The sequence below is a fragment of the Epinephelus fuscoguttatus genome, linkage group LG23 (assembly GCF_011397635.1).
Source record: "Epinephelus fuscoguttatus linkage group LG23, E.fuscoguttatus.final_Chr_v1".
Taxonomy (NCBI): domain Eukaryota; kingdom Metazoa; phylum Chordata; class Actinopteri; order Perciformes; family Serranidae; genus Epinephelus; species Epinephelus fuscoguttatus.
Window position 1 is genome coordinate 22,662,821 of NC_064774.1, and position 16,325 is coordinate 22,679,145.

The 16,325-nt window shown below is 39.9% G+C and overlaps 1 long non-coding RNA gene across 1 annotated transcript in view; it reads right to left on the minus strand.

Annotated features, from left to right (window-relative positions):
- Nucleotides 1-344: 344 nt before the first annotated feature.
- Nucleotides 345-16,325, minus strand: part of LOC125883900 (uncharacterized) — a 62,477-nt gene continuing 46,496 nt past the window's right edge. Inside the window, exon 3 of the long non-coding RNA XR_007448611.1 lies at nt 345-375. This is a non-coding gene — a long non-coding RNA (uncharacterized LOC125883900). The remainder of the gene's footprint in view (nt 376-16,325) is intronic.

Below are 16,325 nucleotides of genomic sequence, written 5' to 3' on the forward strand. Positions count from 1 at the left end.
GCAGTGGGTCGCCAACATAATACGTAATCAACACATCTAAACCGCTGCAGCCATGGTCAAGTCTTTGCAGCTTTACATTTTACACAGACCTTATTTCAGAGCTGTTACTACCTCCATTCCTGGCTCAGAGGTACCACAACTTTGTACCTCTTTCCACAGTCTAACCTTACATACAGAACGTGGCTAATGCCTATTTTTCACCACTGGCCAGATTGGACAAGCGAGTTGTTGGATTTACTGGCCCCGGGAAGACTAGTTGGTCACTATGGTACCAGCTAATGGGGATCCTTAATAAACTAAACTAAACATAGTATTTTACTCACCCCGGACAACTAGGCGATCCTTACTGTTGAGTTCTGCTGTAGAGACCATTGTCTGTAAGAGATAGACAAACAACACAATATTGTTACACTACACAGACCTAGATAAAGGCATGAGTGCAATATGATGCACTACTTCAACTCTGAAAAAGTTGAAGCACATAAAAAAAGAGAAATAAATCAATAAAATCAATTTTAATGCCCCACATAGGATCAGACTATCACAGCTATCAAGGTCACTTAATATGTAGTGTAGAACATTTTATCAATTTGTCTTCACAAACTAAGTTCTTGGTTGTTTAAATGTCAGAAAACTGAAGCTTTATTTATACATCACAGATGGCTGAGGGAAAATGAAATAAGCCCTGCCTTGCCATGTCTTCTATGCAATATGGTCACACAGCTGTGGATCTTGGTTCCATTGTTGGGTAAATCCAAATTTAGCTGTCCAGTTGGCTGCAAACAGCTAGCCTGCAGCATAATTCTTTCACTGCAAAGCCAAAATGCACAAGAATGTTCTACATAGATTATCTTAGAAGCCTGTTGAATTTTTAACAATGAAATCCAGTTTAACGTTGATAATGGAACAATGAGATGCAACCCTTTGGTTTCTCAGGCTGCTGCATTGCTCCACGTGACGTCAACTCGTGCTAGTTGACTGAACATTACAGTCAGAATGCAAAAGGCAAGTAATTTTCCCTGTTGTCTTCACTGCTCAAATCGATCTAATGTCTTTAGTCTTATCATAAAAAATGATATCCTTTTTAATGCACTCCTTTTCAATTTCAATCTTCTGGTAAAAGTGAGCCTTTTTAAAAGGTTATTACAAAACACTGTCACGTCTGTTGTCAAGAGACTGCTATTGAAAGATTTCAGTGCTCGGAGCTATGTTCGTGCTGCTGTTTCACTCATTTTAGACTGTCCTTTGTACAATATCATCAGCTAAATGCCAAAAGTTATGAAACTCCCTTCTTGTTGCCAACATAGAAACCATGAGAAAATCTGTTATTAAAATTTCAGTGAGTGAAATAAAGAGAAAGACAAATCAAGAGATTCGGCACAAGCGGTTGAACTCTCCCAAATCTAAAATGAGGGACAGACTGCAGAGGGAAAGAGGGGAAGATCTCTCTCTAAGGCTCATTACTCCCCTCATGGCATGCCAAGTGCTGACCTAGCAGCATCCCAGCCCCATATCCTCCTCTTGCCCTTCAATCCCCTCCTCCAGCAGGTGAGGGAGTCACATGCCGTCAGGCACACCCGCCGTCAGCCCATTTGGTGTGTGACACCCATAAAGCGATGCAGGATGGTAGTGCTCCAAGAGCTTTTAAAGCAGCCAATGGCTACTTTAATGGATGGATACACTATTTAACTTAATTCATGCTCTGTTCAAGCCTTACAGGGAGGATTTGACCTCTCTTAGGTTAAATAATGGTCCCAGCGTAGATGGGTTGGTCGGGGGGCAAGAAGGAGATAAATGCACTGTGACATTCAGCTCACTCCAGCGTCCCCTGATGTGTGATTTGAAAGCAGTCTATTAGGCACACACTTTGCTTAAACATGGGAAGAGTTATTAGACGGGGCAGCAATGACTGGGGGCTGCGCAAAAGGCAGCAGTTGAAGAGAGAAACGCATGTGGGCAGGGCTTGACGGCAATTTATCAGAGCAAATCTGGAAAAAGGATGCGAGAATCCTTAGTAAGAGAAAGTGTGACAAATATAAAGGTTCAGCCTGATTATGTTTCTGAGCTGTTGGTGGGACAATACAAGCCATATAAAGACATTACACCTGGTTCTTAACACTAATCAGAGATGTTCACAATTTCCTGCCATTTTAAAAGGAATAAACAGATTCATCACCACCATTGACACCATTGCCTTCTTTCTGAGCTTTATGTTCACAAACTCAATTTTCAATACCTCGAGCACACACCTTTACACCAAAGAAGCTCAGCGTTGGTTCAATCGGGAAGACTTTCTTTATGCTATGTCCATTCACAATTCTCTCTCTATCCCACTCCCACCTCTTCCACCTATCAGCTGACTATGGGTGTTCCTTCTCTCCATTAGCCAATCAAACTTTGCCACAGTCTCCTTCAGCCATTCATGCTGCTGCTGCCAAACTATAAATCTGTTCTCCTATCTGCTCCTGTCAGCTGTCATTTTAGGCAGAATTGTTGCGCCCTCCTCCATCCCGTTCACCTCCAGTCACCTTATCCAGAGCCCAGGACGAGCTCATCAAAAGCCCATTCCTCTTCACATCCAGATCCTCCGCTCCCTCTTCATCGTATCACATCACCACCATTACCACCACGTGCATCTAGAATGCATAGTCAGCGTTTCCTAATCTTAGTCTTTACCACCCTCCTGGAATGGATGACATCGTGATGGGGTCTAATTGCCAAACACTCGTTACATTTCTCATACTTGTGCACATGTAAATAAATATTCTTTTGTCACAGGAGTCGTCTCTCCTGATTGAAATATTCTCTGATATGTCCAGGTTTGCTGCATATGATATAATATGAAAAACATTTAAATATATAAATACAAAAAAATGTCTGGTGCAGACTATACTATGTCTAATTTAATTTCAGATGTTTTGCACAGTCCTGTCTGAAGCTGGATCTGTAGTGAACCACCAACCGCAACACAGGATGAATGGGTCAGCAGACGGACAGTCATTGAATGGGCACAGCACTTATGATAATCACATCAGTTTGACTTTACTGGATTTTCTTGGTCTTCACATGAATGGATTTTTGAGCATCGCTGGCATAGGACCAGTGAAAACCTGAGAAAGACTTTCACAGGTGAAGCATGTTCACTTAAGTATTATAAGGGTGCCCCAACATGTTGGCTGTACTACTATGGAAACAAATTAGACAAGACAATAAAGAAATGTTACTTTATGATTCACATACAAGTTATAGGAACTAAATAATATTGTTGTGTTTTTCGTGTAGCTCAAATAAATCGCTTTACAAACTACATAAACATGCTTTCACATTCTACATTTGATGATTGATTTTTCACTTCCCACTCCTGCAGCTACTGATAAAAGTTAGTAAAATGCTCTCGAGTCTTTGACAACAAAGTGACTGCCACTGAGCATGCTCACAGCCTCTTGCCCTATACAACTCCTTCATACCAACCTCATGCTTTAACTAGCTGTAGAAAGAGGCAGCAAAAAATGAAAAACAAAAAAGGAAAAATCTGTCTCAATGTGGCACCAATAATAGTGTTATGTGTCTGCTAATTATAGTCCTGAACATGCAATGTTTTGGGGTAAGCCCTGATGGACATTCATAATGTTATCATTAGCTATATTGCTAATGATAAAGCTTATTGCTATAAGCTGTTTGCCCTAAAAATCATGGTAACACTTTACTTGAAGGTATCTAAGTAAGAGTATCTAAGTAAGAGTGACATGACACTGTCACAACTATGACATGACATGGTCATGAACCTGTCATGAACATTATGTGTATGTCATAAACGTTTATGACTGATGTCATTAAGTGTCATTTGGTATTTGTAATGACAAGCTGACATTGGGTTGTCTTGATTATGACAACTTGACATTAATTAAAGTGACATGACCAGAAGATGTCTTTGTCATGACAATTTGACATTAAACTTGTTTGGGATGTCCTTATTATGACAACTTGACATTAACCAGGATGACATTACCAGAGGATGTCTTTGTCATAGCAGTAATAATCATTATGTCAACTTGTCATAAACACAAAAAGAGGTGCATTTCTTGTTAATGTCAAGTTGTTATGACAAAGACATCTTCTGGTAATGTCATCCTGGTTAATGTCAACTTGTCATGACAAAGACAACTTCTGGTAATGTCATCCTGGTTAATGTCAACTTGTCATGACAAAGACATCTTCTGGTAATGTCATCCTGGTTAATGTCAACTTGTCATGACAAAGACAACTTCTGGTAATGTCACTTTGATTAATGTCAAGTTGTCATAATCAAGACAACCCAAACAATGTCAACTTGTCATTACAAAAACCGAATGACACTTAATGGCATCAGTCATAACGTTTATGACATGTACATAATGTTTATAACAAGTTCATGACAGTGTCATGTCACCCTTATAAATACCTTCAAGTGTTACCAAAATCATTTATATGCATCACAGGTCACAGGAACAACTAGCTTTGGCAAATGATACGGCATTTCACAGACAATGCATACAGGACCTTATATGTCTGTCTACTAAGATGGTCACTCATATTGTCTTTGAGACAGTGTCTCAAAACTTGGGCTTTAGGACATTTGGTAACACAAGATTAAATTAGTATTCTGGCTCTTCTGACAAATCACAAAAAGTCTGCAATGTTCTTGTAAACCACCTCTGTTGAATTAAATGGTTAAACAAAAGCAAAACCTAAGGCACAACTTTGCCTGACTAAATACAAAATGGCTCTTCTGACAATACTGTGACTTCAAGGACACATCAAATAACGCTCTTGTTTATACGACATGCTCATCTGTCAGTCACTGGCTAAAAGGCACAGCTAGTGATAGAAAACGTGTAGGAGTTGGGTGAATTTTACTCCCTGATTTTACCAAATAAACTGCAAAACATGTATCTGTATAAGTCAGTCTGGTAATGTAAGGTAAAACTGCCATTTCCTTAATATAAACTGAAAAGTACAAATAAAAGACCACATAAAGGGAGTGGAAGAATTTAGTCTATACTACCACAATTTCCCCAGGTTAATAAATGTTCTTTGGGTGACACCATTTTGAAAGCCCCTTGAAGCAATGCTGGGCTACATAAATAAAATTGACTTGACACACCACTTAATACTACTAGTTCCAAGGTAACAGTAAGTGTTTTGCAAAGATTTGTGAAACAAGCCACTTTGAATTTAAATGACTCGAACTAGGGTTTAATGAAAGAAAAGGTTATTTAATAAATGTTCATGTAAATACATTTTTTAGCAGTGCCATCACTGCTTTGTTGGTTAGAATGTTGCCTAGATTTAAATAAGTTTGCTGCAAATCAGCGTTACAACAAACTCAAACTGTAGCCTAAAGCTCTTGCACTAATTTACTGCAAATAATTACTGCCATTTTACATTTCAAACTGTCAAGAATGTCACACTGCAAGACCTTTTATACTATGAGAGAGGAGCGATTAAATGACTGACCCATGAGCACCAAAGTGTGTGTTATTCATCGTTCTGCGCTTATTCATCTCTAGAATGCGTTCGTCGTCACCCTGAGGGGGTCAAGAGGACTCTGTTACTTTAGATGCAGGTTAGCACGGAGATGTGTGGAAGGGTCAGGCCAAGTTTGGCCATGCTGTCTCTCTCCATCTTTCTCTCTGTGAACATCCTAACATCCACCCCCATCTGCATATTCCCAGAGTGACAAAACTAGTTAGCTGAGTAATAAATCAAACCTCGGCTGCCCAATTTGGTTTCCTAATGTAATTAATAAGTGCTAAAAGCATTTAACTGGCCATAATTTGCGGATGCCACTTTGAAGTGACTATTTAAGGAAAACTTTGTGTGCGCGTGGAAGAAAATATTATGTTGGCACTGATATCTTTGCAAGAAGTTGTATGCAATAGCATGCAATGCCAGCATAACCCACGTACTTATCTACAGTATATAATTGGAAACTTCCAGTGAAAACTGAAAAACTGTTTGGCTTCATCAAGATCCATCAACATTTGCCTTATCAGTGTTGGAAAATAACAGATTATCTGATAGAACATTTGTAATCCATTATAGTTAAGATGCAAGAAGGACACCCTTAAATTTTCCAGTAGGCCAAATACTGGTTGCAATTTATTTTCCCATGATAGTACTGGATTAGATTCTAAGATTTACAAACAGATAGAGTTCATAAACAAATAGATATCTTTATTTTCATGTTGACCTTATAATCCGTAATCTGCCCTAGATGAGATTTTGAACGCAACTTTCCTGATCATGATGTTTTTATTAATTGCTTTACTTTTAAGTTGCCTTGAATAAATGGTTATCGACACATCCTCACACTGCACTCCAGCCTATCAAAAAGATTGACTCTCTCAGAAGGGATCTATCAATTAAATCTCTATTACTTGGGACCAATCCTTGCAGTCACTTCGAGACTTGCTTAATCCCCCTTCTTCACTTTCTCTCTGCAGCAAACCACTGAGAGGATAGTGCAGACAGAAGTGAGCAGAGGGAAGGCGAGAGGGAGGAAGCAGAGTGGGGTGATTGCCGAAGAGCAGAGCTTGTCATGAGTGGATTTATGGCTAGGGAGACAGCGGCGGGAGGCGGGCGAATTGATGGGTGACACATAATCAGCCTCCTTATCGCAGCCCCGCAAAACTGGATTGCATCCAGAGGCTTGTGATCCGTCCGGATTTGGCTAATGTCTCCCACTCCTCTCCTGAGCCCCGACAGCTCTCCGTTATCAGGGCCTGGCCTGGGCTTCCTTTCCTTTCCTCTGACTGCTATCCCTCCACCCCTCCATCTACTGCCTCCTCCATGCTGTCTGTATCTTGACACGGTGTCAGGTGAAGAGGCAACTAAGGGTTTGTTGACCAGGTCTGTCTGTCCACCTCTCTCCCTGACTCATTCTCACTCTCCAGCACTATTTTAGCCTCTCTCTGTCTTCCTCTACCGCTTTCAGCAAGGCTTCCTTAAATGCCACACTAAAGTTTCTACAAAATAAATCTCAAAATGTCCTTCTTAAATCAGTACCAATTGTTTACAGTGTTGTTGGCAGACACAGAACCAAACCTCTAATGTGTCACTGCTGTTGAAAACAACTAAATGAGGCTCTGTAAACTGATCTTGTTTGCATTTTGTAACCCAACATGCCAGTTTTTGTCAGGGATGTTTATTGTTTCGTGACTGGAGTTACAAAAGCAACAGCTCAAGGAAGGAGTGAATCACAGCTTCTGGAGTGGTTGGGTTCAAAGATTCACAAAGTGGTTTGGGGGTGAAATGGAGCCATGCTATGACATAATGCTCCGGTTCACTCACACAAGCTCTGCACTGCTCTCAAAAATCTCTCACGAAGGGGATGGCAAAATACTTTGTTTCTTGCAATATATCACTGGAAGGACTGGACAGGATCCTTTATTTATGGGAGTTTGTAAAAGTTCCCAAGTACATGTAGACACATCTATACAACTGTAAGTGGTGCCATCTGGGCACTGCTTGTGTACATCACCCAGCCTTCACATTTACCAACTCAACTGTGACAGTTGCTCACATGCAACATTGTCTGAATGAGACCCAAGCCGGGCTCCAGTGGGGTGCAGGAGGGTTGTAGGGGAGGGCGAGAAGAGAGGCATATGAGACAAAGATACAGTGTAACGTGAAAGTAAGAGGTTTTCTTTGGTGACAAATACAGTGATAGGTGTCCGTGCTCCCATAACCCTGATCCATTGCAAATAGGAACTGCTGACACCTAATTTGCTGTCTTAATTTTGCCTTTTGGGGGACCCACGGTGTCAGATTTCAAAAAACTCCTGGTCTAAACGGTACAGGGGACAGTCATGAGCACAAAGCACACAAAGCTTGTGATGGCCAATAAACTATTACTCTGTTAAACAGCAATAACACCACACAAAGTACCAGCACATGAAGCCCTTCCCAGCTAAACCACAGAATACAGAGGTAAACTGTCCAAGCATAACTGCAGGTCACACAGCATTATAACCTTTCCACAGTAAAATAATTGGGGATTTTGACAAGGCCCCTTTGCCAAGGTTTGGAATTATTTCCTCTCTTTCTGGTTAGTTTGCTAGGCTAATCCATTGCAAAGGCTACGCTCTATGCTTTTGTTTTTTTCCTGCTAGACACTGCGTGTCTACTAGCAACAGACACAAATGCTGACATTTTGTGCAATCAGAGAGGGAAAATAAGTAAATCTGAGAAGAACCAAACCACACCTGACCCTAGCCTGTTCCTCTATGCAGTAAAAGAATTCAAAATGAAATTGAATCCAATGCATACTGGACCCAGGTAGCAGTTCTCTACGTGAAGAGTTTAGTAGCATTGCCGCTACTAGCAAAGTTGTAAGTGGTTATTGTGTCGCAGCATTTTGCTGACACCGCCAATCTGCATTTTAACTTTGGTACAAAGTGAAGAAATTGCCACATAAAATGACACAGCTCTGTGGCATTTTCTGCGTTGGCAAGAAAAATGCAGACACAGTAATGAGCTTAATTGCTTTGCTTCAGAGCTAACATGAAGCTGTGCTGCCAGGCTGCTGGATTAAAAACATTTACGGCATTGCCTGAGTGAAGCTCCTCTCATGAAAGACAACTTACCAAGATCAGGCTAGTTAACACACTAAAATGCTTATTTAAACACCAGAGGATACAGTACTGACAGCACTGTACTGTATCACAGGACTGGTGCTGAAAACATATCAATTTTTTATGATTGCCTTAATGAATAACTAGAGACCACACACAAACCCATACATGCACAACCACATACTGGGACTTATTTAATAGAATATTTACTACTATACACTAAGTGTCTGACACACAAGGCTTCAGCACACATCTTGGACCATTTAGGCATTGTGCAATGGTATCACACACACACACAACATTCAGCTGAATGTACAATAAGCTGTATGACAATAAAAATAAAGGGCTATTAAAGTATACATGTACGCACAAATGATTGCGTTTTACATCCACTGAAGTGGCTTGTTATGTGAAGTCAATGTTAACAAAAGACGTCCCCCTTCATGCTCACAATGTCCTTTTGTTTGGAGATGTTTAGTTTGTCACAGATTTAAGGCCAACACAATGCGAACAATGCAAATCTCTGTTCGTCCTCAATAAAATGAACACAATATAATGATACTGATTGCAGTTGCCATTCTGAATGACACAAAACAAAACCAGCCGATGCTGACATAATACAATAAGCTCATTACACAGGAAATATTACATTTACATATAAATTGAGTTAAGTCACAACTCACTCCGCTGTTTCTTAAGATTATTCAGTCTTATCAGTAAAGAAGTTGGGTGATTTAAAAAAGGAACATTGTTGACAATGCATTAAAACAAGGACAAAAGTGCCTTTCCTTCTGTGGGATGCATCAACAGTATTACTAACCAGGTTAGTTGGGTGAATGTCCTTTAACTGAAGTTATTATGCCACATAATGCTTTCTAGAGTATTAAGGAAGCTGCATTTGGACATGTAGATTTTTCCACTCACAAAGGGTAATCTCTACACTGAGCTAAAGGCTAATGTCACGCAACCACTCTTACAATAACACTGAATATCTTAGTTCAGCATTTTAGTATGTTAACTTAACTAAACACAAAGTACAGCTGAGGCTGACGAGAATGTCAGTTTCACAGATATTTGATCATAAATCCATTAAAAGTTTGACCTAATGACATTCAAAAAAAGTCGAGATAGCCCAAGTTAATAAAACTTATCCTGAAGGGGACAGGCACATTTGTGCCAAATTTCTTTGCAATCATTCTAATGGTTGTTGAGGTATTTCAGCCTGGACCATAGTGGTTGACCGACTGAAGAACAGACTAGCCAACGTTGCCATTCCTAGAGCTGTGCCGCTTATGTAGCTACAAATATGCTCAAGTTTGACATATTTTCTTCATACTTGGTAGCAATAGTAGTTCAAAAAATGTATTTAATACATTGGTGTGAAAATTGTCTCTCAGAAACAATTATGATAGCATCAGTTTTTGTTTGTAGTAAGACAAGACAGCAATGTCAAAAATTCTCAAAACCTACTCGTAGCTACATAAATCTGAGAGATACATTTAATACTGTAGTCACTTATAGCAAAATCCATTTCCAGCAGTATGCAAGGTCAAAACAACTACAGCTGGTATTCCAGACAATAATTTAAGATTTCACATTAATCTTTCTTGTCGACCAATGCTCATTTCTTCTGATCAAAGGATGATGATGATTATGATAATTATATGCTGGGTTAGGTACACCTTAGCCCTCCAGATATCAATAGTTTAAAGAGATTCCATACCAAAAACAGAGACGATTAGGAAGAAAGATGCATGGGGAGACGCTGGCTGCCATTATGAGTCCTGGACTATTGGATTCTCTTTAATGACTCTGAAAAGTGGCCATTTACAGAAGGTGGCTACGTGACTGTGTTTGCCACCTCTCAATCATTCTCCACATCTCCTCCTCCTGTAGGGCTGCAATTTTCCCACGTTGCAACAGCTGGATGACAAATGGTTGCTTAAAAAACAGTTAAAGAGCACTGTTGTCTGTGCTGTGTGTGTGTGTGTGTGTGTGTGTGTGTGTGTGTGTGTGTGTGTGTGTGTGTGAGAATATATGAGAGCATGAGTGAGAGAAAAGAGAGGCCAAGTAACATCAGCCCACCCCCAGTGATTTATTGTTTATGGAACTACACGAGGAAAACATTTACTTTGTTGAGTTAGCTAAAGGACGAGGGAACATGATGATTTACTTCATCACCTAAACGTGATGAAGTCCACTGTAAGCTGGCTACAAATTTTCATGGCAGGAAAAGGACCAAAACATTCACAGAAATTTCCAAACTAAAGAAAAATTCAGTCTTTGCCTGAATACACTGTTGTAGTGTTGTCCTATTGAAGCTCTGCAAGCACTTCAAAAAGGTGCATATTCAAAATGGTTTGCCTTGAACCAAGTCTATCTAGGTATGACCTTTTATGTGCTTCTTTAAAAGGCGTTTAGATTGAGAGCTTATTGTTTGGAACTCAGTATAACTCCTTCTTATGCTCCTACTCTTTAAAACTGTGGATGTCTGCTCAGGGCAGAAAAATGATTGAATTCTGTTGTTTCAGAGTTGGAGGATGGGTTTCCATTTTCTTGAATGAGTGGCCCATGACAGTCATTAGTTATCACACAGCACCATCACATATTGATCACTTGGAGTGGTCAGGCTGATACCACCTTGTCTTAGCCATCAACTATGGAGAGATTCACCATCTCCTCCAGACCAACAGAATAAAAAAAAAATCTCCACACATCACGTGTATGGGCTTTTTATGTCAAAACACAGTGCTCTGTATTGACTGGAATGACAGACACGTTTTACCACTTGACAAAGCACAGCATCGACAAAAAACACACACCGAACAAGAGGACTGAAATCCAACTCTTCACATAAACCCCACACATAGTTAATGTAATTACGGATGTTTGATCATGATCGTGGGAACTGCTTGCATGTATGATAAATAACAGGTCCGTTCGGTCATTAGAGAGCAGTCAAGATGTTTGTGTGGGTTGCTTGGCAAGTACGCCCTGAGGTTTGGAAGCTGCCATGGTGTATGTGGTCAGCAGGTCAGATATATCTGGCAGCTCAGAGTTCGACTGCTCCACTGCCCGCAGACTCAAAGTGTGTTCTTTAAACAAAAACAACACTTTTACAAGATAAGCCTGGAAATGTAGGGAAAGTTACCGTTGGGTTAAATTTCAACTGACAGGATTTTGTGCAGACCATAGCTGCTAATCTTTGAGACAATAGGAAACTATCATCTTTACCAACTGTTTTGTTTTTTATTTCTTACTAGGCCTTTATTAAAAATTTACATTTTAAGAAACTGATCTCAAATGTGGATATTTACATATTATATAATGCATATGCTTGTAACAGCAATGAGCTGTATAAATAAAATCACAAGTCCACTGAAAGTCAAAAAATGATGCATACATACATGCATAATCATAAGTTAAATATACTGTCTAACGTCGTTGCTTGTCTCAACTGTGTTTGAAGGCAGTCTTTTGACCAATACTGCACATTAAATTGACAAGTGCAGAGTGTTCAAGGTTATTCATACTGTGAATTTCAGTTTTTCCACGGATTAACTTAATAGAATTGCCTTCTTAATTATTATTACTTGTCTTTGTGATATGACAATCAAAAAATAGTCTTCAAATGAATACAAAAAGAGAACATTTGATTCAAGTTTGGTTAAAGAAAAAATAAACTCACAATAAAACATATTTTTTACTGCAGGCACAAAGGGACACACTACCTGAGAAATATGAAAACAAAAGCTAGCATCTATATAAAGTTTAAGTGTCAGTTAATGTGTTTCAATTTGGCAAATGTATATTAACAGAAACATGTATTGTATTGGTTTGTTAGTTCTGTGGATGGTGAAAGTGAAATGTGTATGACTGGCAATGACAGAAACTAGAGATTTGCCAACTGTCTTCAAGAAAATGTGCTAATGGCTGTGTACAAATAGAAATCAGACTACCTAAATAAACTGATTACATTGGTACAAAAACACCGACTCAATGGAAATAAAAATAATTTTCCAATTTTCCAAGTCCTATATAATAGGGAAAACAATGATCAGGTCTGTGCAGTCACTACAGAGGCATCAACACTGACCAGATTTCTGTGGATTAGACAATAAATAATGTACACGTAGCAACAACAACAGCAACAAAAATGTAAGCAGTTGCCTTGGGATTCAAAATAGTTTCATATTGATGGTGGGCAATAAAGTATTTGATTCGTCACTATAGCTATTGTAAAGTAAGGCTGCCAAGGTGTCTGTTCAGCTGTTAAATTGCAACAAAATTGTCAAGTTGGCAACTGGAGGCCAGACTGACTGACAAAGAAAAAACTAATAATGTCCTCGAGTGATATTTAGAGGTGCCAACTCATATGTAAGATCATATTCTTAATCATGCAGTGACTTTGCCAAAGAAAAATTAGCTTTGTATGTACTATAATAAATTATTCCCTCTGAATGTAATTTTAGCCACAGTGAGCATGCATGCATGTATCAACAACATGTTCAGTGGACAGCAAAGGAATTTTCTTGGTTTCACATGTTAAAGCTTGAATAAAAAAAAAAAAAAAAAACATACCGTCTTCACAAAAGAAGTAAAAGTAGATTGTTAGGGGGCAAAAAACTTTAAAGACTACTTATAAGAAGCACAATGCTACATGTCAGGACGTTTGCTGATAGAAAAAACCTGTCCAACTATAATAAATTGAGGTGAAAACAGGAGGGGGCATGGAAAACGTCCTTTGTGACACTGCCGCTCACTCTGGTGAACACGCATTGAAGTGCTCCCTCCCTCTCTGATCTATGGACTGTCAAGATGGATATTTGCTGAAATACTTTATCCCATTTCTGCCGCGCCAATATGAACTGCCTCTGACACTAGCTGAAGGAAAGGGGGAGTTTAGAGAAACCATAGGACACCTCTTTTTTCCAATGTGTATAAATTAAAGCCTTGGTGAGTATGCTTAAATCAAAAACTGAAGTATGGGAAATACATCAATTGGACGTCAGTGACGACATATGGTGGTGTGTGTGTGTGTGTGTGTCCAAATACAGGTTTTGTTGTTTCTGGAGTTTTGTATTCGGAGAGATGATTCATACTGTAGATTGACCCAACAGCATCGTGGTCCAAACCTTGACATTTTGACTCCAATTTAGGCCTGGGATTATTCACAGGCAGGATCCGGTGTAGGGAGCTTGCCCTGTGGAAAGGACACATGTGGGTGACCTCACATTCTTCAACAACAAGTCTCTCACTTTGTTTTTCTATTTGTTCCACTCAGCAAAAATACAGAGATAATCTCGTGGCTAGCGTCTGCTTCTGGAACCAAATATGGACCTCCAGCTTCTTCAAACTAAATTGCATCACGGTGGCTGCCCTTGTCGGCCTCCCAACTTGCCTCAGTAAAGAAAATAAAAGAGGGCTAGCGCACAACCAGCTCGGCCAGAAAAAAAATATAATGATGCAGCGCCAGTGAACCCCTGTGAAAACAACTGTCAGTTTTGGCCTTGTGCTGATTTGTGGTTTCTGGCAGCCTGACATGGTCATTAAACAGTGGCCAATGTTTACCACGCTACCCCACCATGGTGGTCAAAGGTAATAATATCTTCCTGATGTGACATGTTTATTTACAGCAAGTACTAAATATTGGAGGAACCCGACGCTGCTTGCTTATCTGCCCGGGCCACTTTTGATAAAGTTTATTACATCATAAACACAAGGTAAAATTATGATGGCAGAAGTCCACTGTGTGTCCATGCAAGCTTATTTAGAAGCGGAGGACAAGACACGACAAGACAACTGACCGCCATGGATAACCTGGTGAAAAAGATTGACCTGGCAGCATGCTCCCCTCGCTCAGAGACTACTGCCCCTCCCAAATGTCCTCATGCCTCAGCTGCTCCGGTGAAGCTGGTCAGATCCAAGTTGTGGGTAACTGAGTGTGAAATGGCATTGCTGAATAGGAGTATCTGCACTCACCAAACACTCTCTGGAATAAAGTTGTTATCCTACATCTGTACAGAGGAAATGAAGCATATGTATACATAACTGCTATTCTATTACACCACTATTTTAATCATTAATAGAGTATAGACCTCTGCCAAGGCCACATGCCTAATTTTACAATGAGCAAGGTGCAATATACAACATTCAGAACTTTAATTTATCAGCCAACTTCTATTTTTCATGTCCCCACTAGCTATCCAATTGCCACCACTCTGCACTGTGCACTATCCAGGCTCTGTCAGCACTGTTGCTGTTGTTAGCATTAAACTGTTAGCCGCCATCATTTGGCGAGGTGGCAGCCTTGTGCAATCCTGAACAAGACTATGAATGTTGTCTATTGCAAAGTAAATTATTTGTGTATTTGCCACATGATGAAGACCTGCTCCAAAATTCAGGGGCTACCTCTTTGGTCTATACTACACCCTTCCATCAAGTTTCATGAAAATCAGGCCAGTGGTTTTTCCATAATTCTGCTGACAAATGGACAAATGCACAAACAAACAAACACACAGACAAAGCCAAATAAATGGCTTCCATGGTGGAGGTAAACAGATGTTAAAAAAAGTTTAAGATAACCTGCAATGTCAAAGCCCAACTTCTGGAGATGATGTAACTCAGTCTTGCAGTTGTGAAATGAAATGCAGGTATTCTACCCCTGAAGAAATTAGTTCTTCCTCCTACGGACTGTTGTGGGGTATGTTAGTAAATTGAAGAGGTCTTTGAGAATCCACGACAGTTTCACAAACATTAACATTTTCATTCTCCTCTCATCGCTAACAGCCCCAGGGAGACCCAACCATGCGTATTCTATTAACAAAAGGCACGCCCAGTGCTCCCAAGTCTCAGTCTCGATTCATACACATCCACAAATCCCTTGGCAAAAGCTGTTTGTGTTCACTAGAGCCTGCAAGAGGGACAGACAGAAAAAAACACTGAGACAAAGACAGAGAAAGGAGAGAGAGATGTAAGAAAAGCTGAAGAACAAACCCTCTACAGAAAAATGTCACTTTTTGCAACGGTACACAGCCCATGGCTGAGCTTCTTTATAGTTCATCTGGGTAAAACCGCCGTTTTACCTTTGGGGGCTCAACCCTGGCTCCTTCATTAGCCTGTAGATCCATAAAAGTGTCACACAAGTCCGACAACAAGACAACATTGTGGTGTCTCTCCTAAATGTCAGCTCCTCTGCCTACCTACCTGCCTGCCCAGGAGATCAAGCCTAACAGGGGCATCAGTTATACACATTATGAGCCACTCTGGATACATTTGCAGGCTCGCTCTCTGCACACAACTGTCACAAAATCTGAAGAGCCAATAAAATACAATGTTAACACTATGTTCAAAGTTAGGGGACAGAAAGGCCAAAGCTGACTAACGCTATGGATCAAGTGGTATAGGGTCTTACAAGTTACTAAGCACACACAAGTTATAAATGATCAGTTTTTACTTCCTGTAAATTGATTGTCTTTCAAAGGTAGCCTAACGTCTTTCTGATCTACTCTGAGCTGTGATATATGCATCAACCTTAGAGCACAACAGAGCATCAATACAGCAACTTCAATCACCAGGACACATCTAACACAAAGCTACAACTTCAAACATATCATTTCATAAATGCAGTCTAAATGCTCCTTTACATTTTGCATTCAAAAAAAAGACCTGGCTGGGATAATCTATGATTTAGAACAAAATACACTACAA